This window comes from Melanerpes formicivorus, unplaced genomic scaffold (assembly GCF_026170545.1).
Source record: "Melanerpes formicivorus ecotype bairdi unplaced genomic scaffold, bMelFor1.0.p_v2 SCAF_54, whole genome shotgun sequence".
Classification (NCBI taxonomy): Eukaryota; Metazoa; Chordata; class Aves; order Piciformes; family Picidae; genus Melanerpes; species Melanerpes formicivorus.
Window position 1 is genome coordinate 4,511,794 of NW_027142406.1, and position 25,952 is coordinate 4,537,745.

Consider the following 25,952-nt stretch of genomic DNA (forward strand, 5'->3'; position numbering starts at 1 on the left):
ATGGGTAGCTCTCCATGGAGGTATTAGAGATGATAGCATCATAGGAATGTTAGGGTTGGAAGGGACCTCAAGGATCATCTAGTTCCAAGATCTAGATCCCAAGATACTTCCAGTTAAAGGAATCCTAAAGATTTCTGTAGTGATGTGCACTCTAATGTGCTGCTGATTTTTTTCAGCGTTGCTTATATCTAATCCATTCCACGAAGCAGCATTTGTAGATAAATGTGGTAATTGATTTCTCTTCAGACACAGGAAAGCTGGCCTTGCAGTTTATGGCTGTCACAGTTTCATAGGCTCATGCCAAGGAAAATTCCAGAGAAAATTGTAAGTGTAAATTGTACTCAGCTCTGGGGAGGCCACACCTTGAGGGTTGTGTCCAGTTTTGGGCACCTCAATCCAAGAGAGATGTGGAGGTGCTGGAGCCAGGGCAGAGGAGGGCAAGGAAGCTGGGAAGGGCCTGGAGAAGAAATCTGATGAAGAGCAACTGCAGAAGCTGGGGATGGTTAGTGTGAAACAGAGGAGGCTGAGGGGAGACCTCCTGGCTCTCTACAACTACCTGCAAGGAGGTTATGGAGAGGTTGGTGCTGGGCTCTGCTCCCAGGTCATTAGTGGCAGAACAAGAGGGAATGGCCTCAAGCTGCCACTGGGGTGGTTCAGACTGGACAGTAGGAAAGTTTTTTTCATTGCAAGAGTGGTCAGGGCTTGGAATGTGCTGCCCAGAGAGGGTGGTGGAGTCCCCAAGCCTGGCTGTGTTTCAAGGTGTTTTGATGTGATGCTTGGGGTTCTGGTTTAGGGGTGAGCCTTGCAGAGTAGGGTTCTGGGTTGGCCTTGGTGATCCTGAGGCTCTTTTCCAACCTGAATGTTTCTGTGATAAAATTACCATTGTATGTAAAAGAAAAATAAGGATAAGGTCTGAATTTTTCCTCTGGTTTGCTAATAGGGATAAAAGCAGTTGCATAAACTATTCTGTCTCTTTTCCACCTCTAACTCTAGCTGATACTAGCTGGTGGCTTCTGCTTGAGTTTGCTGCCCTTGGCTGCATTCCTTCTTGAGGTTAAGTACTAACAGTGGGCAGTGCTATCTGCTTTCTCTCCCTGTCCCTTGTACAGGGGGGAGGGAGGGGAAGCTATTTGTTCTCTCCTGGTTCATCCAGGGAGGGGTCCTTGTGTTGTTTTCTAAATTGTAAATATATATAAATATGTAAATATATTCATAGAATCACAGAATTGTCAGGGTTCAAAGGGACCTCAAGGAGTATCCAGGTCCAACCCCCCTGCCATGGGCAGGGACACCTCACACTACAACAGGTTGCTCACAGCCACAGCCAGCCTGGCCTTAAAAGCCTCCAGGCATGAGGCTTCCACCACCTCCCTGAGCAACCTGTGCCAGTCTCTCACCACCCTCATGGGGAACAACTTCTTCCCAACATCCAATCTCAATCTACCCATTTCTAGTTTTGCTCCATGCCCCCCAGTCCTATCACTCCCTGACACCCTCAAAAGTCCCTCCTCAGCTTTCTTGTAGCCCCCTTCAGACACCAGAAGGCCACAATAAGGTCTTCTTGGAGCCTTCTCTTCTCCAGCCTGAATAGCCCCAACTATAGAACAGAACAAAACAGAATCATTTCAGTTGGCAAAGACCTCTAAGATCATCAGGTCCAACTCTCAACCCACCAGCATCATACTCACTAAATCATGTTCCAAAGTGCCGTGCCCATCTGGTTTTTGAACATCCCCAGGGACAGTGACTCCACCACTTCCCTGAGCAGCCTATTCCAATGCCTGACCACTCTTGCAGCAAATAAATTTTCCCTCATGTCTAATCAAAACCTCCCCTGCCACAACTTCAAACTTTTTCCTCCATTAAGAGATCAAAAAACCCTCCAGACACACTGAAAACTTATTTCTACTCTATAGAACAAAAGTTAAAGTCTTTAGTAATTGTATTTTTTTCCTTTTTAATAGAGCTACAGAGTTCATTACTATTTTCTCTGGGCTCTGTTTGGACAGCAGCAGGGATTTGTATCACTTTTATGGCTGCACTCATTCCTTTCTTCAGGACTCTCTCAATCTGTCTTCAATAGCAGAGGAGCTCCAGCCCCTCTGTTCATCATATTTTACATATTCCTTGCATTTCATATTTCTGGTTTTACTTTGCTTGTAAATGCAGCTTCATTTGCTTCCAAAACCTTCTCAGCTAGTCTGGTGATTTATTTTTGGGGGTAATTCCTCCCAATTCATGCTGGGGGATAATTCCTAAACTCACTACAGTGACAAAGGAGGCCAAGAGCTACTATGAGGACAGACTGAAGGAGTTGGGGCTGTTCAGTCTGGAGAAGAGAAGGCTCCGAGGAGACATAATTGTGGCCTTCCAGTATCTGAAGGAGGCTACAAGAAGGCTGGGGAGGGACTGCTCAGGATCTCAGGTAGTGATAGGACTAGGGGGAATGGAATGAAGCTGGTGGTGGGGAGATTCAGGCTGGAGGGGAGGAGGAAGTTCTTCCCCATGAGAGTGGTGAAGCCCTGGAATGGGTTGTCCAGGGAGGTGGTTGAGGCCCTGTCCCTGGAGGGACAGCCCTGGATGAGGCTCTGGCCAGCCTGATCTAGTCTGGGGTGTCCCTGCCCATGGCAGGGGGGTTGGAACTAGATGATCCTTGTGGTCCCTTCCAACCCTGACTGATACTGTGATACTACTATGACTCTATGAAAAAGCCTATGTTCTGCTGAGTCTTTAAACTCTTGCTTGAGCATTTGTAACAACTTTTTAATGCCTTTCTACAACATCATAGGTGTGCAGAGCACTTTAAAGAGAGAGGATATGTGCTTTAAATGTGCTATCTTATATGCAGAAGGCACTCAAAATAAGGAAGAAATGAACAAAAGGAAGGTCTTTGCACTAAAGCACCTATGCTTTAAATGAGATTAAGTGCAGGATAAGATGACAATAAACAAAGGGCTGGATGAAAGGCTGGCAGTGCTGAATAGTCAGACTTCATAATATGAGCAGATCTTGTTTCCTCCTCAGATTTTGGGTTTTTTTCCCCTTTTAAATACAGTAAATTTATTGTCATAGGATTTCTGGACAGCATCCACTTTTGAAAGCCTGCACAGAAGTTAGCAATAGAAGACTGGCTGAAAAAGAAAACTAAAATGAAACTAACATTGAGGCATGTCAAAGGATTTCCAGGGAGTCTGAGACTGCAGGAAGCAAAAGACCAGGGACTGTGTCTTTTAAATGCTTTTAACTGTTCCCATTGCTGATATACACAGCATGTTTTAATACATTGCTCTTAGGTAGCTTCTGAGTCATTTGTGTCAGATGTGAATTGGGTTTAGTTTCCTGGAAGTGTGATGCTACACCCAGATGCTATGGTGACAGAGATTACACTCATGAAGCCAGTCAGAAACTGCATGCAGGGCTAAGAAAGAGTTTCCTTACAGGAAGCTTGATTTGTTGGGGCTTTTCTTGGCAGAAAACAAAGAAAGTTCTTGATTTAGGGGCAAGGAGTTAAAGAAGGGAGAAAATGTTCCTTTTAATGTAACACAGAGGAAAGTAAACTGCTTCTGAGAAAGTCATCATTTTGCCAGATCCTTTTCTTATCAGCAAAAGTTGTAGTCATCAGTTCTCAAATATTTCTAAAGTGGATTCATAGAATAGAATCACAGAATCAACCCGGTTGGAAAAGACCTCAGAGATCATCAAGTCCAACCTATTACCTAATACCTAACACCTCCTGACAACTAAACCATGGCTCCAAGTGCCACTTCCAAGCCTTTTTTGAACACCTCCAGTGATAGTGATTCCACCACCTCTCTTTCTGGAAAGAATTTCTTCCTAACATCCAGACTAAACCTCCCCTGGCACAGCTTGAGACTGTGTCCTCTTGTTCTGGCGCTGGCTGCCTGGGAGAAGAGACCAACCCCCACCTGGCTACAACCTCCCTTCAGGTAGTTGTAGACAGCAAGAAGGTCTCCCCTGAGCTTCCTCTTCTCCAGGCTAAGCAACCCCAGCTCCCTCAGCCTCTCCTCACAGGGCTGTGCTCCAGACCCCTCCCCAGCTTTGTTGCCCTTCTCTGGACACCTTCCAGCATCTCAACATCTTTCTTAAATTGAGGAGCTCAGAACTGGACACAGGACTCAAGGTGTGGCCTAACCAGTGCTGAGCACAGGGCAGAATGACTTCCCTGCTCCTGCTGCCCACACTGTTCCTGATGCAGGCCAGGATGCCATTGGCCTTCTTGGCTACCTGGGCACACTGCTGGCTCATGTTCAGCTGGCTGTCAACCACTGCCCCCAGGTCCCTTTATGCCTGGCATTCTTACACTGTATGTCCCTTGCCTCAGAAGGACGTCATTTTACTTGCACTTGTTAATTGTATGCAATTTAGCTACAGATTCATTGTAGACAGCACTTGGAAACACAAGATAATAGCCACAGAAGCCCTGAACTTTGCACAGGGGCAGAAGCTTGCTTGAGAGTTTTTGCTTGGAGCAGGCTTTTTACTCAGACAGACATGCTTCATCATCCTTTTCCTTGCTGTGTGGAGCCAGAGGTTGATCTCACCCTGTTTCCTGTTGGCAGCGCCCAGCCCTTCTCAGGCACGGAGCTTCTGCAGCTCCAGGGTAGTTACAGGGCCACAGCTGATGCAGGAGAGCTACCCAGGGAGCAAACTTAGAAACCCCAAGGAGCTTGTTTGTTAGTGATGGGCCTATTGCCTTTGGATCTGTGGTACAGTCACAAGAGCTAATTTTGACCAAATGTTGCTGGGACAATATCCTGGGTTATTAGAGCTTCTGTATTGTCATAGGACAGACTGAGGGAGTTGGGGCTGTTCAGTCTGGAGAAGAGAAGGCTCTGAGGAGACCTAATTGTGGCCTTGCAGTATCTGAAGGGGGCTACAAGAAAGCTGGGGAGGGACTTTTGAGGGTGTCAGGGAGTGATAGGACTGGGGGGAATGGAGCAAAACTAGAAATGGGTAGATTCAGACTGGATGTCAGGAAGAAGTTGTTCCCCATGAGGGTGGTGAGAGACTGGCACAGGTTGCCCAAGGAGGAGGTAAAAGCCTCATCCCTTGGAGGTTTTGAAGGCCAGGCTGGCTGTGGCTGTGAGCAACCTGCTGTAGTGTGAGGTGTCCCTGCCCATGGCAGGGGGGTTGGAACTGGCTGATCCTTGAGGTCCCTCCCAACCCTGACAATTCTGTGATTCTATGATCTGCTCCTTCTAGAAAATCGCTGTTAGGAACCAGCAACTGGAAATCAGTTGTCCTGGGAGCAGCAGTTGGATTGCTAATCACTTTATTTTCCTCAAGGAAAAGTCTTTCCTCGTGTCAAAATGTTGCATGCTAGTGCTGGCTGAGGTGCTATGCCAAACATCTGCACTCATTTCCATGGGCTGCTAGCACACTGGATCAGCATTCAGGTGTGGTCATTTTTTCTCTGTGACACCACCAAGCATCTGAAAACTGTCTCTAAAGAACTGGGTGGTTAATGTAAACCAGGCAGTTTTAAACAGCTCAGCTGGCCCACCCATGATTAGAAGCCTGCACGTAAAGCGGGGAGTGTGTTTTACAAGGTCAATTCCAATTAAAGCTCCTCTCCCAACCCAAATATCTTTAATCCCTGAAGTCTATTTGTATGCATCATCTCATTTATGCAATTCTGGTTGGTGATTACTTCCTTACCCACGTGGCTTGCTCACCCTCATCCACCACAGTTAGGGATAGACACGTCAAGATGAAACTGGCCCTAGTGGACTACAGCTGCTTGCCTTGGATGCCTTTTTTTTTTCTGTAGGGCAGCTTTCATGATGTGATTTAATACTTGAGAACAAGGCAGCATGTGGGGGAAGGGGAAAGAGCTACTCAGATGATGATGCTTAGTAGATCACATTCTAATGGAGTTACATTATTTGTTTTTAACTCTACAATGTCTACATAAGCATAAAGTTGAAAAGATGCTAAAAAGAGCAGAGGAGAGGGGGTTTGTCATAGCAGAAATGGAATGAAATTCCAGACTTAAACACAAATCAAAGTCAAAACTCCCAATCTGAACTCAAGGGGAGATGGACCTGGACACACTGGAGAGGTGGTGCCCAGGTGAACCTCATGAGGTTTGACAAGAGCAAGTGCAGGGTTCTGCACATGGGCTGGAGCAATCCTCACTATCAATACAGAGTGGGGGCTGAGGTGATGGAAAGCAGCCCTGAGGAGAAGGACTTGGGGGTGATAGTGGATGAGAAGCTGGACATGAACAGGCAGTGTGAGCTTGCAGCACAGAAGGCCAAAGGCAGCCTGCATCAAAAGATATGTGGCCAGCAGAACCAGAGAGGTGATTCTGCCCTTTTGCTCTGGTGAGACCTTAACTGGAGTACTGCATCCAGCTCTGGAGCCCTCAATACAGAAAGGACGTGGAGCTGATAGAGCAGGCCCAGAGGAGGGCCATGAAAATCATCAGGGGGTTGGAGCAGCTCTGCTATGAGGAGAGGCTGAGGGAGCTGGGGGTGTGCAGCCTGGAGAAGAGGAGGCTCTGGGGAGACCTAATAGCAGCCTGCCAGTACTTGAAGAGGGCTACAAGAAGGATGGAGAGAGACTGTTTGCAAAGGCCTGCAGGGACGGGACCAGGGGCAATGGCTTCAAACTAGAGAAGAGCAAATTTAGATTGGCTGTTAGGAACAGGTTCCTTAGCATGAGGATGTTGGAACACTGGAACAGGTTGCTCAGGGAGGTGGTTGAGTCCTCTTCCCTGGACATATTCAAGGTAAGACTCAACAAGGCCCTGGGCAGCCGGGGCTGTCCCTGCGGACTGCAGGGAGGTCAAACTGGATGACCTTTGGAGGTCCCTTCCAGCCAGGACCATTCCATGATTCCATGATTCAAATGTCAAGGGCAGAATTTGATCTTAATTTTCTGCATGGAAATCTGAAGCAGCTCCAGACTTTGTCATATCCAGCCTTTTGTTGGAAACCTGAAGACTGAGAGCACAGTTTGAGTCAGAGTGTGGCCATTTACTTGTTGACATTTGTATTTGGGTTGCAAAAGACACCCATTTGTGACCTCTGGCTTGATCCAAACCAAGAATGGACACTTCCTGTGTCCAGTTCTGGGCCCCTCAGTTTAGGAAAGATGTTGAGCTGCTGGAAGGTGTCCAGAGAAGGGCAACAAAGCTGGGGAGGGGTCTGGAGCACAGCCCTGTGAGGAGAGGCTGAGGGAGCTGGGGTTGCTTAGCCTGGAGAAGAGGAAGCTCAGGGGAGACCTTCTTGTTCTCTCCAACTCCCTGAAGGGAGGTTGTAGGCAGGAGGGGGTTGGTCTCTTCTGCCAGGCAACCAGCACCAGAACAAGAGGACACAGTCTCAAGCTGTGCCAGGGGAGGTTTAGGCTGGAGGTGAGGAGAAAGTTCTTCCCAGAAAGAGTAATTTGCCTTTGGGATGGGCTTCCTGGAGAGGTGGTGGAGTCACCATCCCTGGAAGTGTTTAGGAAGAGACTGGATGAAGTCTTTTCCAACCTGGTCTGGTCTATTCTATTCTATTCTATTCTATTCTATTCTATTCTATTCCATTCCATTCCATCCCATCCCATCCCATCCCATCCCATCCCATCCCATCCCATCCCATCCCATCCCATTCCATTCCATTCTGTTTAATTAAAAAAGGTATGTTTTACAATCATTAATACTGCAAAGGTGAGTCAGGACACAGACCATTGTATTATTTGAACAGAGAAGAGGGACACCTTTCTCCCAACTCTACCAAAATAGACTGATTCCTCTCTTCCTTTTTAGCAGGCATAATAAACTGTGAGTTTCTCTTCTATGCCAGGAAAGGGGAGTGATTCCATCTGACTCAGTATTTGCTTCCCTGCTTTGCACAAAGGGAGGTGGGAAATGACTTGGTCTCCTGAGCTGGGAGCTGCCAGCAGCCACGTACCCCTCCTCAGCACATAGGAAGAGGAAAGGCAGGGAGGGAGAGGCGCTGAGGTCACAGTGCTCCCATCCCAGAGAATCATAGAATGGTCTGGGTTGGAAGGGACCTCTGAAGGTCCCTTCTGCAGTCAGCAGGGACATCCTCAACTAGATCAGGTTACCCAGAGCCCTGTTTAGCCTCACTTGGAATACCTGCAGGGATGGGGTACTCCAGGTGAGGTCCCAGACAGCCACAATGACTGAAACAAAACAGTGTCCGTTCATCACCAAAGGTTACTGCGTTGAGCCTGTGCTTTCTGCTTTGTACAAGACATGTCCTGCTCCCTTATGGTCTTTGCAGAACTTGCTACAGTAGCTGGGTGAGCAGGAAAGCTGGACCTGCAATGTTACTCCCCACAAGTAGACATGATGGGAGTCTGTCTGTACTTCCTTTCTGCAGGAGCTGCCCATGTCCTGTGTTGACTCAGGTAGACTTTTGGCGCAGATGTTGCATCGATCGGACTTCTAGGACACACATCACTGTAGAGTCCAAGTCACCTTAGGCAGCATATTTTAGAGCTATGTATAAAGAATATTGATTTCTCTTTTTTTTTTTTTTTCTTTTTGGACACCTATTTCTAAATGGAGAAAATGCAACATCTGCATCTTTCTTCTCCCTGAACCTGCAGCCTTGCACCTGGTGTCTCCAAATTCCTTCCGTGCGGACTGGGCATAAAACACTTCCTTGTGTCATCCTCTCTGCATGCTTCTACTACCTAATCCCATTGAAGTCAACAACAGACATCTTCATGTGGATAAAATCAAGCTCTAACTATGTAGCTGAAGTAGAGAGGCATGACCTACAAGCCCCTTTCCACTAGTAAATTGTATATAGTGCTTTGTCCAGATGAAAATACCTTGGAAGAAGCCATCCTGTTGCAAAGGATCAGACAGCAAACGTCTGTCCTTCACCCATTACTTCCTACCAGCTCATTCTTAACAGATTCCCAGCTGAGGAGTTTCGGTTCGGTTTGGTTCGGTTCTGTTCTATTCTATTCTATTCTATTCTATTCTATTCTATTCTATAAAGATGGGCAGAGTCCAAGGGCAGGAGTTTGAACACATCCAAGTGCCAGGTTCTGCACATTGGCCACAACAGCCCCATGCAGTGCTACAGGCTGGGGTCAGAGTGGCTGGAGAGCAGCCAGGCAGAGAGGGACCTGGGGGTGCTGGTTGATGGTAGGCTGAACATGAGCCTGCAGTGTGCCCAGGCAGCCAAGAGGGCCAATGGCATCCTGGCCTGCATCAAGAGCAGTGTGGCCAGCAGGAGCAGGGAAGTCATTCTGCCCCTGCACACTGCACTGGTTAGGCTGCACCTCGAGTCCTGTGTCCAGTTCTGGGCCCCTCAGTTTAGGAAGGAGGTTGACTTGCTGGAAGGAGTCCAGAGAAGGGCAACGAAGTTGGTGAGGGGTTTGGAACACAGCCCTGTGAGGAGAGGCTGAGGGAGCTGGGGCTGCTTAGCCTGGAGAGGAGGAGAATCAGGGGTGACCTTATTGCTCTCTACAACTCCGTGAAGGGAGGTTGTAGACAGGCAGAGGTTGGTCTCTTCTCCCAGGCAGCCAGTACCAGAACAAGAGGACACAGTCTCAGGCTGTGCCAGGGGAGGTTTAGGCTGGAGGTTAGGAAGAAGTTCTACAGAGAGAGTGATTGCCCATTGGAATGGGCTGCCTGGGGAGGTGGTGGAGTCACCATCATTGGAGGTGTTCAGGAGGAGGCTTGATGGGGTGCTTGTTGCCATGGTTTAATTGATTAGGTGGGTTGGATTGGTTGATGGGTAGGACACGATGATCTTGAAGGTCTCTTCCAACCTGGTCCTGTTCTGTTCTGCTCTGTTCTATTCTATTCTATTCTATTCTAAAAGACTGGTCCTGTGAGAAGAGTGGAGATGTCTTGCAGCACTTATATCACAAGGAAGAAGAAAAGGGTACCCTCCTGACTGTAGCTACCAACATTCAAGAAAGCCTGCCTAAAAATTATTTCCTTGAGACACTTTTGCAAGTGCCACAGAAAACATGACCACAGAATAAGTTTAGATTTAAACAGGCAGTAACTGTTGTGGAGGAGAGGCTGTTGTTGTGTGACTAAGTGCTAAGTGATTCTTGCAAATTCAGATGGTCACTGTAGGAAGCAAACATTGCACTTAACCACCTCTAAGACACTGGGCTCTGCTTCTCTGAGTAATACAGACATGGCCAGACTCTCTAGCAAGTCCAAAGAGCAGGTGAAGCTCACCACACAGCATGTTTAAACTCATGTCTCAATTTTTTATCCACTGTTGAGAACTTCAGACAAGCTGCTCTTGTAACTAAACTGATAGATACAGGGGACTTGCATTAAAATCTTAGCCTCACTGACAAATACAGGCTGCTTTAAAGGCTTTAGGTCAGTAACACTGGAGTTAAATGTATGACTGAGTCAGGTGATTATGGAGAGAGAGCCTTTATACTCATTGATTGGTTATGTTCTTTATTTTGATGGAGGCAGCTCATCCACTCTGCTTTAGCTAGATATATGAAAGGTGTTAAAGTGCCTTTGGCGTTAGGAGCTACTATGAAATCTATTGAGACATAAAGTTCTTGCAGAAAATCTGGCTCTGTTTATCACAGTCAGGTTAGGAGGGCAGTAGGGATTATTTTCATGAGCAAAGGCTGCAGAATTTGGCCAGGTTTCTTATGTACTGCCTGAATCACAGAATTATTGAGGCTGGAACAGACCTCTGAGGTCACCAAGCCCAGCCTGTGACCTCACACCACCACACCAACCAGACCATGGCACTGAGTGCCACATCCAATCTGGCCTTAACCACCTCCAGGGACAGCAACTCCACCACCTCCCTGGGCAGCCCATCCCAGTCTCTCATTCCCCTTTCCATCAGGAAGTGCTTCCTAACATCCAACCTAAACCTCCCCTGGCACAGCTTCAGGCCATGCCCTCTCCTCTTGTCACAAGCTGCCTGGCACAAGAGCCTGACCCCCACCTGACTGCAACTTCCCTTCAGGTACTTGTAGAGTGTGATAAGGTCCCCCCTGAGTCTCCTCTTCCTCAGGCTGAACACCCCCAGCTCCCTCAGCCTCTCCTCAGCACTTTCCCTCCAGTCCCTTCCCCAGGCTGGTTGCTCTCCTCTGGACCTGCTCCAGCACCTCAAGATCTCTCTTGCAGGGAGGGCCCAGAGCTGCACACAGTGCTCCAGGTGAGGCCTCACCAGTGCCCAGTGCAGGGGCAGAATTCCATCCCTAGCCCTGCTGTCCACACTATTCCTGATATGGAATGGCTCTATGTTGTTTTCTGTGAGAATGTGAGTTGTATCCTTTCTCTATTATTTACATGTGTTGAAAGAAACATTGATCCACTGTAGGAGCCAGGAGGAGCCTGCAGCAAGAGAAAGTTATTGAAACTTACACACACTGAACTCATTAGCTAAATTTGTCTTGTATTATTTTTAGTCCAAGTCCAGATGACTCTGTATCCCCATTACATCTCCCAGGGCTTGTAAATGATTTTTGTTATTTAAATATATCTATAGAGGCTTAATGCTATCAAATTACCTTTCTTCCTGAAACGTGGTTCATCCACAGTCTGCCACAACACTGAGAAGCTGCCTCTGTAGTTGCAGCAGTAGGAAGGCATACATCATATCCCACCTTCAGCCTGCATTGTCCTGCCTCCCCAGCTGAGTGCCCTGAATTAAGGCACAGTTATGCTGTGCATAAGGCAACCTCTGCAGTAGAGGAGGCAGTGCAGGAAAATAAGTAGAATCCTGCTGTCTTGCAGGTCTCCAGCAGAGAAAGTGTGAAGTCAAGCATGCTTAGGCAATGGAAGACATCCAGCTTGGATTCAGCATGTACCTAAGCATGTTTCTCTCCAGGAGAAAGAAATGCAGCAGAGGTCAGGCAGCATGAAGCCTTGAGAGAGATATTTGTACTCCAGAGTTCCTTAGGAGCACAGACTCCCTAGTCACAGTGGCAGGTACCTTATTGTCCCCTCGCTCCAGGCAGTGCTGTGGCTCAGAACTGTGGCTTCAGTGGGTGACAGCTGATAATCTACAGAGTATTTCATCTGGCCTGTAGCAGGCATTTTTTTCATATTGTGGTCAAAACCAAGCTTTAACACAAACACCATCAATACCAACCCAGACCTCCCAGCTGAACAAAGCCTTCTGCTCTTTCCTGGCATCCAATTCCATGTTTCTCTTCCCCATCATTTGAGTGTGAAGCCCTCTCAGGGTGCCAGCAAGCCAACATCTTCCAGCACACTTTCCCCTTCTCAAATCCTGTTGCCTATCTGTCAATCAAAACCAAAACAGGCAACAATAGCTCCCTGGCTAATTATTCATAGTTTCATAGAATGGTTTTGGTTGGAAGGGACCATTGGAATGTGCAGCCCAGGGAGGTGGTGGAGTCACCGTCCCTGGAGGTGTTCAAGAGGGGATTGGACGTGGCACTTGGTGCCATGGTTCAGTCATGAGGACTGTGGTGACAGGTTGGACTTGATGATCTTTGAGTTCTCTTCCAACCTTCGTGACGCTGTGATACTGATACTGTGACTTTAAAGATCATCCAGTTCCAACCCCCTGCCATGGGCAGGGACAGCTCACCCAGCCTGGCCTTGAACAACTCCAGGGAGGGGACATCCACAAGTTCTCTGGGTAACCTGTTCCAGTGTCTCCCCACCCTCACTGTCAAGAATTTTTTTCCTTCTATCCAGTCTAAATCTGCCTCTTACAGCTTATGCTCTCTGCATTCAGTGGGTACAGAACTGGCTTGATGGCCGCACCCAAAGGGTGGCTGTCAATACGTCCGTGGCCAACTGGAGGCCAGTGACAAGTGGAGTCCCTCAGGGTCAGTACTGGGACCAGGCTTGTTTGACATCTTTCTTGGTGCCATGGACAGTGGCATTTAGTGCACCCTCAGCAAGTCTGCTGATGACACCAAACTGTGTGGTGCAGCAGACCGCTGGAGGGAAGGGATCCTTCCAGAGGGACCTGGACAGGCTGGAGAGGTGGGCACAAGCCAACCTCAGGAGGTTCAGCAAGACCGAGGGCAGGGTCCTGCAGCTGGTGCAGGGCAATCCCAGGCACTGATTCAGGCTGGGCAGGGACTGGATTGAGAGCAGCCCTGAAGAAAAGGACTTGGGGGTGCTGGGGGATGAGAAGCTCAACATGAGCCAGCAGTGAGCACTTGCAGCCCAGAAAGCCAACCAGAGCCTGGGCTGCAGCAAGAGAAGCAGAGCCAGCAGGGCCAGGGAGGTGATTCTCCCCCTCTGCTCCACTTTGGTGAGACCCCACCTGGAGCTCTGTGTCCAATTCTGGAGTCTCTATTACAGGAAGGATCTGGAGGTGCTGGAAGGTGTCCAGAGAAGGGCCATGAGGATGATCAGAAGGCTGGAGCTGCTCTGCTATGAGGACAGACTGAGGGAGTTGGGGTTGTTCAGTCTGGAGAAGAGAAGGCTCCATGGAGACCTAATTGTGGCCTTGCAGTATCTGAAAGTACAGGAAAGCTGGGGAGGGACTTTTTAGGGTGTCAGGGAGTGACAGGACTGGGGGGAATGGGAAAAAACTAGTAATGGGTAGATTGAGATTGGATGTTAGGAAGAAGTTCTTCCCCATGAGGGTGGTGAGAGCCTGGCACAGGTTGCCCAGGGAGGTGGTGGAAGCCTCATCCCTGGAGGTTTTTGCAGCCAGGCTGGATGTGGCTGTGAGCAACCTGCTGTGGTGTGAGGTGTCCCTGCCCATGGCAGGGTGGTTGGAACTGGCTGATCCTTGAGGTCCCTTTGAACCCTGACAATTCTGTGATTCTATGCCACTGGCTCAACATCTTTCCTCTTGGCAACCTGACTTACTCTTGGATACTTGACTGTAGCTGGGGAAACTGGGACCTGCTGGGGGGACTTACACAACAATTGTATCTTTTCTTCAGGACCATTCAGGCACACCTCATTACTTCTGGTGCACCATTGATTTTGCTGCAATTAAATCCTGGAGATGTCAGGCTTGGCTGAAACTTCCAGTATGAATTAATAAGAAAATCTCAGGCATCCACAAAATGGATGCTTCCTGGAGATACTTTAGCAACACTTCATTCCTCCCCTGCTTTGTTTCATCACCAGCCCAAATAAACTTCAGACAGGAATCTTCCTCTGGCACTGTCAAAATGCTGGCAAAGATGGCTGGAAATCAGTAATACTTCAAGCTTGCCAGCCAAATTTATACACATTATCCAAGGAGAGGTTGATACCCCATGTCTATGCAGAGCAAGGATGACATGGAAATGAGGAAGAGAGTGTTAACACAGGGGACCCACTGCAAAGTACAATTAAAACATGGAATGGAATGGAATGGAATGGAATGGAATGGAATGGAATGGAATGGAATGGAATAGAATAGAATAGAATAGAATAGAATAGAATAGAATAGAATAGAATAGAATAGAATAGAACAGGACAGAATTAACCAGGTTGGAAAAGACCTTCAAGATCATCCAGTCCTACCCTATCAAGATCATCCAACCTATCACCCAACACCATCTCATCAACTAAACCATGACACCAAGCACATCATCCAGTCTCTTCTTAAACACTTCCAGTGATGGTGACTCCACCACCTCCCTGGGCAGCACATTCCAATGGCCAATCTCTCTTGCTGGGAAACTTCTTCCTGACATCCAGCCTAAACCTCCCCTGGTGCAGATGCTTCTGAGGAGCATCAGGCAGATTTTGACACAGAACAACATAAGATAGCAGAGATGATGCATTTCTGTCCTTCCTATCAGCCCCATGTGAGCCGTGTTGACCAGCTGTGTTGACTGGGGTGTTGTCTGTGGACTTCATGCAAAAGGCCATCCCAGCTCATGTTAAAGCCAAGCTCTTGGCTAGAGGTTCTCATAGTCCTGTTTCCAACCCTTTCACTTTTGGTCAGGCATTGGCATGTGCTGCCCAGGGAGGTGGTGGAGTCCCCAAGCCTGGCTGTGTTTGCAGGTGGTTTGGCTGTGGTGCTTGGGGCTGTGGTTTAGGGGTGAGCCTTGTAGAGTAGGGTTCTGGGTTGGCCTTGGTGCTGCTGAGGCTCTTTTCCAACCTGGATGTTTCTGTGACTCTGTGACTTTCCTGTGTTTGGGGACACACACCACCCAGGCCCTTTACTGAGGATTAGATCCATTTATGGTGTTTACTTAGCAAGAAGATCTCATGACATCAATACCACTATCATGTTAACACAAGAGAATTGGTGTTTGTTTCCAGTGCTCATGTGCTACAAATCCCTAATGCATCCTGCCCACACCCTCCTTCCCTTCCTCTGCTCCTGCAGTGGAGAAGGGGAGAGAGAAACAGCATTTTCATAAAGGACATGCTAAACAGCACTGACTGAACATTTCAAACATGATGCTCATCTTGTTAGACCCCATTTGAAAACATTCTAAATGGGGATTAATGAGAACCAATAGTGCACTACTTATGTTTAGGTTGCCCAGGGAGGTGGTGGAAGCCTCATCCCTGGAGGTTTTTAAGGCCAGGCTGGATATGGCCCTGAGCAACCTGCAGTAGTGTGAGGTGTCCCTGCCCATGGCAGGGGGGTTGGAACTGAATGATCCTTGAGGTCCCTTCCAACCCTGACAATTCTATGATGCTATGATTGTTTTCCCATTTAATTAGGGACTTAGCTCCATGTTCCACTGCCAACAGAGCCAGCAAGTATTTCAATGAGATCGGGATACTCCTTTCTTCACTGCTTTGCTCTCTGTCTATCCAATTAATACTTTATTATGAAGCAAGAAAGTGTAGTGTTTTTCCATCATTCACAGCTGTGTGTTGAAAAGAGAGAGGGTACAAGCAGGGTGACAGACACTACTTAGGAGGCTAAAACACCTCAGCTTTGCATTACACAGGAACACAGCTGAATTATGGCTACCTCATGCCCTAGGCAAAATACAACATGAATCATAGAATCATAGAATTGTCAGGGTTGGAAGGGACCTCAAGGATCAGCCAGTTCCAACCCCCTGCTGTGAGCAGGGGCACCTCACACTACAGCAGGTTGCTCACAGCCACATCCAGCCTGGCCTTCAAAGCCTCCAGGGATGAGGCTTCCACCACCTCCCTGGGCAACCTGTGCCAGTCTCTCACCATCGTCATGGGGAACAACTTCTTCCTGACATCCAGTCTGAATCTACCCATTTCTAGTTTTGCTTTATTCCCCCCAGTCATATCACTGCCTGACACCCCCAAAAGTCCCTCCCCAGCTTTCTTGTAGACCCCATTCAGATACTGGAAGGCCACAACTAGGTCTCCTCAGAGCCTTCTCTTCTCCAGACTGAACAGCCCCAACTCCCTCAGACTTTCCTCATAGCAGAGCAGCTCCAGCCCTCTGCTCATCCTCGTGGCCCTTCTCTGGACACCTTCCAGCACCTCCAGATCCTTCCTGTAATAGAGGTTCCAGAACTGGACACTGTGCTCCAGGTGGGGGTCTCACCAAAGCAGAGTAGTGGGGGAGAATCACCTCCCTGGCCCTGCTGGCTCTGCTTCTCTTGCTGCAGCCCAGGCTCTGCTTGGCTCTCTGGGCTGCAAGTGCACACATTGTCAGGATTGGAAGGGACCTCAAGGATCATCTAGTTCCAACCCTGCTGCCATGGGCAGGGACACTTTCCACCAGATCAGGTTGCCCAGAGCCACATCCAGCCTGAGCTTATGTTTGGGTGCCCTCATGCAACTCCCAGACACAGAAACCAAGGCTCAGATGTAAGGCCCAGGTGCTAGCACCATATCTTGCATGGCAGGAGTGGGGAGCATTTGCTGCAGACAGAGAGTCCACAGAGGATGAGATGCACCCCAGATATGAACAGAGAGTACAGAGAGTGGCAAAATGTTGTAAGGTTTCTTCCTTCATGCCTCATTCTGAAGGATTTGGAATGGAAGACTGCTTCAGATGTAAAGGCAGCATCCATTTGTAGTTAATAGCTGGCATTGATTTCCAATTTCATATCTGCTTAACAGTAGCCACTGGCCACATTAAAATTCATCATCATCTTCACTGCACCTCCCAATGCAGACTCTGCATCACCCTTAATGAATCAATCTGTGTCAGTGTCCAACACACACAGTTTTAAACTATTTGTGGTGACTTTATGAAGCTCATTCAGCTGCACTCTGAACAGCCTGGGTTTAGTTCACAGAGCTACAGCAAACTCTCAAGCATGTTCCAACCTCTAAGGTTCTGTGATTCTGTGATCTGTATTGAAAAACTTAGTATTGGACTGCTCTCTGTCCTGAAACCACAGCTTATTGTGGCCTTCCAGTATCTTAAGGGAGCCTACAGGAGAGCTGGGGAGGGACTTCTTAGGGTGTCAGGGAGTGATAGGGGGAATGGAGCAAAACTAGAAATGGGTGGATTCAGATTGGATGTTAGGAAGAAGTTCTTCCCCGTGAGAGTGGTGAGAGACTGGCACAGGTTGCCTAGGAAGGTGGTGGAAGCCACCTCCAGATTTAAGGCCAGATTGGATGGCACTCTGAGCAACCTGATCTAGAGTGAGGTGTCCCTGCCCATGGCAGGGGGGTTGGAACTGGATGATCCTTGAGGTCCCTTCCGACCCTGACAATTCTGTGATTCTACGTTTGTTTTTTTCATTTGATTAGGGACTTTTTTTCTTGAACAATTCAAACAGAATCTTTGAAGATCTCTAGCAAAATTGGAAATCATGCATAAGACTTCTAGTATCTGAAGGGGGCCCCTACAAGAAAGCTGGGGAGGGAATTGTTAAGTTGTCAGGGAGTGGTAGGACTGGGGGGAATGGATCCAAAGAAGAAGAGGGAAGAGTTAGGCTGGATGTAAGGAAGAAATTCTTCCCCATGAGGGTGGTGAGAGACTGGCACAGGTTGCCCAGGGAGGTGGTGGAAGCCTCATCCCTGGAGGTTTTTGCAGCCAGGCTGGATGTGGCTCTGAGCAACCTGCTGTAGTGTGAGGTGTCCCTGCCCATGGCAGGGGGGTTGGAACTGGCTGATCCTTGAGGTCCCTTCCAACCCTGCCAATTCTATGATTCTATGATAATAGTGTTTATCTGACACCATGAAGCTTTACTCCTCCTTAAAACAAGCTGGGATACACTGGATCAGCTGTTACTCTTTGCTGGTATTGAAGCACAGCCCTCAGCGTGGCCCAGCCTGTGCAGGCTACGAGCATGCACCAGCACAATCTGCCTGGGGGCTGGGTGCTTGGGAAGGAGGAGAGGATTTCAGGTTTTGTCCTTCAATTAAGAAAGGGAAATGCATAGTTGTTTTCATGGCTCTGTGGCTTTGTAGCCAGCAGCAGGATCGGCTCCTTTGTTGAGAAGGTTGGAGAACCTGCTCCCCGGTGGTCTTGCCGGTAGCACGGGTAGAAACACCTGAAATGTCAGCAGTGCAGGGGAAGGAGGCTTGAGGCTTTTGCAGCCTGCAAACAGCGCTGTGCTGTCTTCCGCCCGGGGATCAATACAGGCTGCGGCTTGCTTTGTTTCACACGACCCGGAGCCACCCTGCTTTCTTCACCTTATTACAGGACAGCAGTGAAGTGCATGTTAATGTGTGGGCTCCTTAAAGACCCCACGGAGGGAAAAGGCACAGATCTCCACTGCAAAGGCTTAGAAAACGCTCTGGCAATTGACAGCAGCCGACTCTGGTGACTGCTAGGTGCCACCTTCCAAAGAGGTTTTTGTCTGGGGAAAGGCAGCTCTGATTGTATGTAGTGGGTTCAAAATTCCACACCCCCCCCCAACATTAACTTTGCCAGCCCAGCTGGAAGCAAATGAAAGCTGTATTTACAAGCAATACTACAATCTACAATGAAATGCAATGAATGTGTACAAAATAGACAATATTTACAGGTATTTACCATTTGCAAACAGCACAAGAACCCCCCTGGCCAAAAAACAGGGGAGATGATAAGAGCTTCTCCCTCCCTGTTTCCCCTACCCACTTGGACACAAAGGGACAAGAGAAAAGAGGAGAGAGAGATTTTGTTTGACTTAATACAAACAGTTCAGCCAAGGTCCAGCAGAAGCCAGCACAGCACAAAGTTAGACTCTCACAGCCTGAGGAAGTGAAAAGGGACAGGGATTGTGTATCAAACTAATTCTTATGGTAAATACTTTTCCAATGGATTGTTCAGAACTATCATTAGTATCAGTCAGGGTTGGAAGGGACCACAAGGATCATCTAGTTCCAACCCCCCTGCCATGGGCAGGGACACCCCACACTACATCAGCCTGCCCAGAGCCTCATCCAGCCTGGGCTTAAACACCTCCAGGGACGGGGCCTCAACCACCTCCCTGGACAACCCATTCCAGGGCTTCACCACTCTCATGGGGAAGAACTTCCTTCTCTTTTCCTCACTGTCCTTTCCTTTTTTACACCCAAGAGTGGTTTATTTCCATTCTGCCACTTTCTGTTCAAGATGTGTGGAAAGTGTTTAAAGGTACAGCCTAAACCTACCAGGCTGTATCACGCTCTCCTTCGAGAGATTAGTTCTCCCTAGGCCTAATGTTAGCACAGTGAGTCCAGGGATATTACTCATCAATTAAAAATTCAATAAAATTAAGCTGTCATTACCATAATCCTTCATACTGGGGAAATGTGGAGTGGAGAGCTGCACCCTCCTGGCCTCTGACAAAAGCCCCAAAGACTGCCGCCCGGGGTGTTAATTGATTGGTGTCATTTATAAGTAATCCAACAACCCTGAATAATTTATTTTGCAGTGGCATGTGCTGAAAATATACAGCTGGATAGAGACATGTGCACAGCTTTGGAAGGAATGCTGCTAGACAAGCAGAGCACAAGCCCTACGAGGAAAGGCTGAGGGAGCTGGGGTTGTTTAGCCTGGAGAAGGGGAGGCTCAAGTAGGACCTTATGGATCTGTAGAACTACCTGAAGGGAGGTTGTAGCCAGGTGGGGGTTGGTCTCTTCTCCCAGACAACCAGCACCAGAACAAGGGGACACAGTCTCAAGCTGTGCCAGGGGAAGTTTAAGCTGGAGGTGAGGAGAAAGTTCTTCCCAGAAAGAGTAATTGGCCATTGGAATGTGCTGCCAGGGAGGTGGTGGAGTCACCATCACTGGAGGTGTTCAAAAGGGGATGGGATGTGGCACTTGGAGCCAAGATTTAGTTGTCAGGAGGTGTTGGGGGACAGGTTGGACTTGATGATCTCTGAGGTCTTTTCCAATCTGGTTGATTCTCTGATTCTATGATTCTAAATGGGGTGTAAGACAAAGACAGAAGAAGCCTCCTCCCTGGAGGTTTTTGCAGCCAGGCTGGATGTGGCTGTGAGCAACCTGCTGTAGTGTGAGGTGTCCCTGCCCATGACAGAGGGGTTGGAACTAGATGATCCTTGAGGTCCCTTCCAACCCTAACAGTTCTATGATTCTATGATTAACTTCACTCATCTCCTTAGGAGCACTTTCTGCTGTGCTCTGTGCTTTTATTATGGCAGCAGCATATAGATCTGGCACTAGCAGGGTATGGATCTGGGTGGTGGAGGCACACAGGCTCAATATTCTCTTTCGCAGCCGATTACCCGTAATGAAGTCTAAAAGCCAGGAAGGTGGTGGGTGCTGAGCAGGAAATGTGCAGCCCTGAGGAGGGCCTGGCTGAACCACAGTGAAAATTGACTGCCCTGTGCCACAGAATCACAGAATGTTAGAGGTTGGAAGGGACCTCCAGAGATCATCTGGTCCAAGCCCCCTGCCAAAAGCAGGATCACCCAGGGTAGACCACACAGGAATGTATCCAGGTGGGGTTGGAAAGGCTCCAGAGGAGACTCCACAACCTCTCTGGGCAGCCTGCTCCAGGGCTCTGGCAACCTCATTCTAAAGAAGCTTCTCCTCATGTTGAGCTGAAACCTTCTCTGTTCAAGTTTGTCTTGTCCTTGTCCTATCACTGGGCACCACTGAAAAGAGCTTGGCCCCTCCACCTGACACCCTCCCCTCAGCTATTGATAGACATTGATCAGATCCTCTCTCAGCCTTCTCTTCTCCAGACTCAACAGCCCCAGGGCTCTCAGTCTCTCTTCACAGGGGAGATGCTCAAGTCCCCTAAGCATCCTTGTGACTCTCTGTTGGATTCTCTCTGGCAGGTCTCTGTCTCTCTTGAATGAGGGAGCCCAAAACTGGACACAGGGTTGGAGGTGTGGTCTCAGCAGGGCAGGGCAGAGCAGCAGAAGAACCTCCACAAGGAACTATTCCTCAGGGAGGCTGCTGATGACGGGGGAAAGTCTCACAATTTCATCTGTCTTGGGAGAGAACAGAATAAAACTTCTTGTGGTCAGTGACTGGGGAGCAGGTTTTCTCGGGGTGACTCTCATTCATCTGCTTTGGCTTTACAACTACATGGATAGCCCCAGCTGATATGCTTTCAAATCCAGACTAAAGAGGCTGGCAGACAGAGCCAAGTCTCTAGAGCCAAATCTCTTCCTTAATGAACATACAAATGGAAAGTTCATGTGAGCCTTTATTTGCTCAGGCAAAGCTGCCATTAAAGTTAATGGTGCTGACCTGGGCCTGTTTTAGGTCCACATCACCCTGTGCTTAGGATGAATCCCACCCCTACAGGCCAAACCTTACTCCTTTTCACTTCTCTGAAGTACAACCTGCTCTTACCTAAGTTCCTTTTTTATCAGAATGATGAAAGACATTTGCTTGGAAAACCATTCATGAATATTGTAACTGCAAAGTCTAATTCCATGCAAGTTTGTGAAGGAGCATGGAATCACAGAATCACAGAAACATTCAGGTTGGAAGAGACCCTCAGGATCACCAAGTCCAACCCAGAACCCTACTCTGCAAGGTTCACCCCTAAAGCAGAGCCCCAGGCACCACAGCCAAACCACCTGCAAACACAGCCAGGCTTGGGGACTCCACCACCTCCCTGGGCAGGACAGACCACTCTTGCCTTGCAAAAAGCTTTCCTAATGTCCAATCTAATCCTCCCCACTGGCAGCTTGAGGCCATTCCCTCTTCTTCTGTCACTAATGACCTGGGAGCAGAGACCAGCACCAACCTCTCCACAACCTCCTTGCAGGTAGTTGTAGAGAGCCAGGAGGTCTCCCCTCAGCCTCCTCTGTTTCACACTAACCATCCCCAGCTCCTGCAGTTGCTCTTCATCAGATTTCTTCTCCAGACCCTTCCCAGCTTCCTTGCCCTCCTCTGCCCTGGCTCCAGCACCTCCACATCTCTCTTGGATTGAGGTGCCCAAAACTGGACACAACCCTCAAGGTGTGGCCTCCCCAGAGCTGAGTGCGAGGGGACAATCCCCTCCCTGCTCCTGCTGGACACAGCATTGCTGATCCCAGCCAGGGTGCTTTTGGCTTTGTTGGAAATCAACCCCAAAACACATCTGATGAATGGATGGGCCCCTTACATTTCTGTGCAGTCATATCAACTTTCATAAGTAGGGATTTGTATTCCTGAGACCTGATTCATGTGCCCAGCTTAAAACAGCCTTTCTACAACATATCTGTATTTTAGTAAGTGTTGTAGGGCATGGTATTTCTTGCAGAACACAAGGGGTTTGTAAGTGAAATGGTCATGCAGAAATCCTAACTCTCATTTCAGCAAGTTTTTAGTTCTTCAATTTGCTTCTGGAACAGAGCCTAAAAATACAACCAGATAGAGTTTAATGCTTCAGAAACTAAAATGGTAGGGGGGAAAAAAGCATGCAAACCTTTCCTTTAATCTCTTCTTTTTGCCATTCCCCCCCAACTTTGACCTTACAGAATACAGAATTAACCAGGTTGGAAAAGACCTCAGAGATCACCCAGTCCAACCTATCAACCAACACCATCTCATCAACTAAACCATGGCACCAAGTGCCTCAGCCAGGCTCTTCCTAAACAGCTCCAGGGATGGTGACTCCACCACCTCCCTGGGCAGCACATTCCAATGGCCAATCTCTCTTTCTGGGAAGAATTTCATCCTCACATCCAGACTAAATCTCCCTTGGCACAGCTTGAGCCTGTGTCCTCTTGTTCTGTTAGTGGTTGCCTGGGAGAAGAGACCAACCCCCACCCGCCTACAACCTCCCTTCAGGGAGTTGTAGAGAGCAAGAAGGTCTCCCCTGAGCCTCCTCTTCTCCAGGCTAAGCAACCCCAGCTCCCTCAGCCTCTCCTCACAGGGCTGTGCTCCAGACCCCTCCCCAGCTTTGTTGCCCTTCTCTGAACACCTTCCAGCATCTCAACATCTTTCCTAAACTGAGGAGCCCAGAACTGGACACAGGACTCAAGGTGTGACCTAACCAGTGCTGAGTACAGGGCAGAATGACCTCCCTGCTCCTGCTGGCCACACTGTTCCTGATGCAGGCCAGGATACCATTGGTGTTCTTGGCCACCTGGGCACACTGCTGGCTCATGTTCATCTGCTGTCAACCAGCACCCCCAGATCCCTCTCTGCCTGGCTGCTCACCAGCCACTCTGTCCCCAGCCTGCAGCACTGCATGGGGTTGTTGTGGCCAATGTGTAGAACCCATGTGTAGAACTTTGAGGCCTGGAGGGTGATCCTTATAACCCTGAGTGCAATGAGCTCTGCTTTCTCTGTGGGACTTTTCCATCTACATGGCGTTTCCAGGAGCCCTCCCTGACTTCAGTCAATGCTGGAGAGTGTCCAAAGAGAGTAAGGGCAGGAGGGAATAGGCTTGTTTTCATTATGCATGTTGCTTGTGTAAACAGCACTCACTTCTGACAGTGAAATATGTGATTTTATTTCTATCATTGTTAGGAAAAGCATTGACCAAGAAAATAATCATTACTGCACTGCTGGCTGCTCGGTTTTTCCATTGCTCTGCACCTCGGAGCAGCACTGCTCCAAACACAACTGATCTGCCTAAGTGTTTTAATGCACAGGGGGAGTAAATTGTTTGGGATGAAAGAAATTCATTATCCACCTTTTGGAGGGCTCAGAGGCTGGCTAGTTTAGTGTTACTGCGGAGCAAAAGATGTGAAAGTGCGTGCTGCAACAGGCTGAACCCTTCTTTAGATGCTGTTCTGGTGCAGCAAGCATATTCATTGGAGAATAGAATAGCATAGCATAGCATAGCATAGCATAGCATAGCATAGCATAGCATAGCATAGCATAGCATAGCATAGCATAGCATAGAATAGAATAGAATAGAATAGAATAGAATAGAATAGAATGAACCAGCTTGGTTCATCCAGTCCAACCTCACAGCCAACACCATCTGTTCAACTAAACCATGGCACCAAGTGCCTCATCCAGGCTCTTTTTAAACACTTCCAGGGATGGTGACTTCACCACCTCCCTGGGCAGCACATTCCAATGGCAAATCTCTCTTTCTGAGAAGAACTTCTTCCTAACATCCAGCCTAAACTTCCCCTGGTGCAGCTTGAGACTGTGTCCTCTTGTTCTGGTGCTGCTTGCCTGGGAGAAGAGACCAGCCCCCACCTGGCTACAACCTCCCTTCAGGGAGTTGTAGAGAGCAAGAAGGTCTCCCCTGAGCCTCCTCTTCTCCAGGCTAAACAACCCCAGCTCCCTCAGCCTCTCCTCACAGGGCTGTGCTCCAGACCCCTCCCCAGCTTTGTTGCCCTTCTCTGGACACCTTCCAGCAACTCAGCATCTTTTCTAAATTCAGTGGCCCGGAACTGAACACTATTATTCATTCCTTCAGTAATGCTGAGCCCCAACACAGCTAGCAGGATAGGTAATCAGCCAAAGAATAGCCAATTTGCCTTAGATTCTTTTCTCATTAGTTTAATTGGCAATGGGAAAACTCCTGGCTCCCTCCTGAGATAGGGACAGAGGAAGCCAAAGTGGTAAAAGCAGAATCTCTTGAGTGAGGCCCCACATGAATCGAAGTGATGATGACCTTGACAGGCTGGAGAGGTGAGCCCATGACAACCTCATGAGGTGCAACAAGACCAAGGGCAAGGTCCTGCAGCTGGGTCAGGGCAATCCCAGACACTGATATAGGCTGGGCAGGGACTGGCTTGAGAGCAGCCCTGAAGAAAAGGACTTGGGAGTGCTGGGGGAGGAGAAGCTCAACATGAGCCAGCAGTGAGCACTTGCAGCCCAGAAAGCCAAGCAGATCCTGGGCACCAGCAAGAGAAGCAGAGCCAGCAGGGCCAGGGAGGTGATTCTCCCCCTCTGCTCCACTCTGCTGAGACCACAGCTGGAGCTCTGTGTCTAGTTCTGGAGCCTCTATCACAGGAAGGATCTGGAGGTGCTGGAAGGTGTCCAGAGAAGGGCCACGAGGATGATCAGAGGGCTGGGGCTGCTCTGCTATGAGGACAGACTGAGGGAGTTGGGGCTGTTCAGTCTGGAGAAGAGAAGTCTCTGAGGAGACCCTAGTTGTGGCCTTGCAGTATTTGAAGGGGGCTACAAGAAAGCTGGGGAGGTGTATGAGGAGGTGTAATCTTTGTATTTCTTCCCATCAATCCTGCATCCCTGGAAAGCTGGCTGCAAAGCCAATTTCTTTTTATTCCCTCACTGCTCCCATGGGAGGCACCTTCTGGTTTATTTACTGTGAAGTTATGGTCTAGGCATGGGGGGTGTACTGAGGCCCTGATGGGCTTTGGGACAGAGAAATGAGGAGGGGCAGATCAGGCCTGGCCAGCCTCAAACCATCCCAGCAATAGAGGGAAAGAGCGAGCTCTGGGGCTTATGGTAAACCCCAGGAGGGGGTGAAAGAAGAGCACTAGTGTTTTGGTCTGAATTGGTGTGGCCTGATGTAAAGGGACTTGTGTGTGAAGTTTTGGCTTGCTATGGATTTCTTTGTGTCTGGTATGATTTGCTGTGCTCACCACTGTGAAACTGCAGCATTGTAGTCTGTGTAGTCTGAGAAGAGGAGGCTCAGGGGAGACCTTCTTGCTCTCTACAGCTACCTGAAGGGAAGTTGTAGCCAGGTGGGGGTTGGTCTCTTCTCCCAGGCAAGCAGCACCAGAACAAGAGGACACAGTCTCAAGCTGTGCCAGGGGAGGTTTAGGCTGGAGGTGAGGAGAAAGTTTTTCATAGAAAGAGAGATTGGCCATTGGGATGTGCT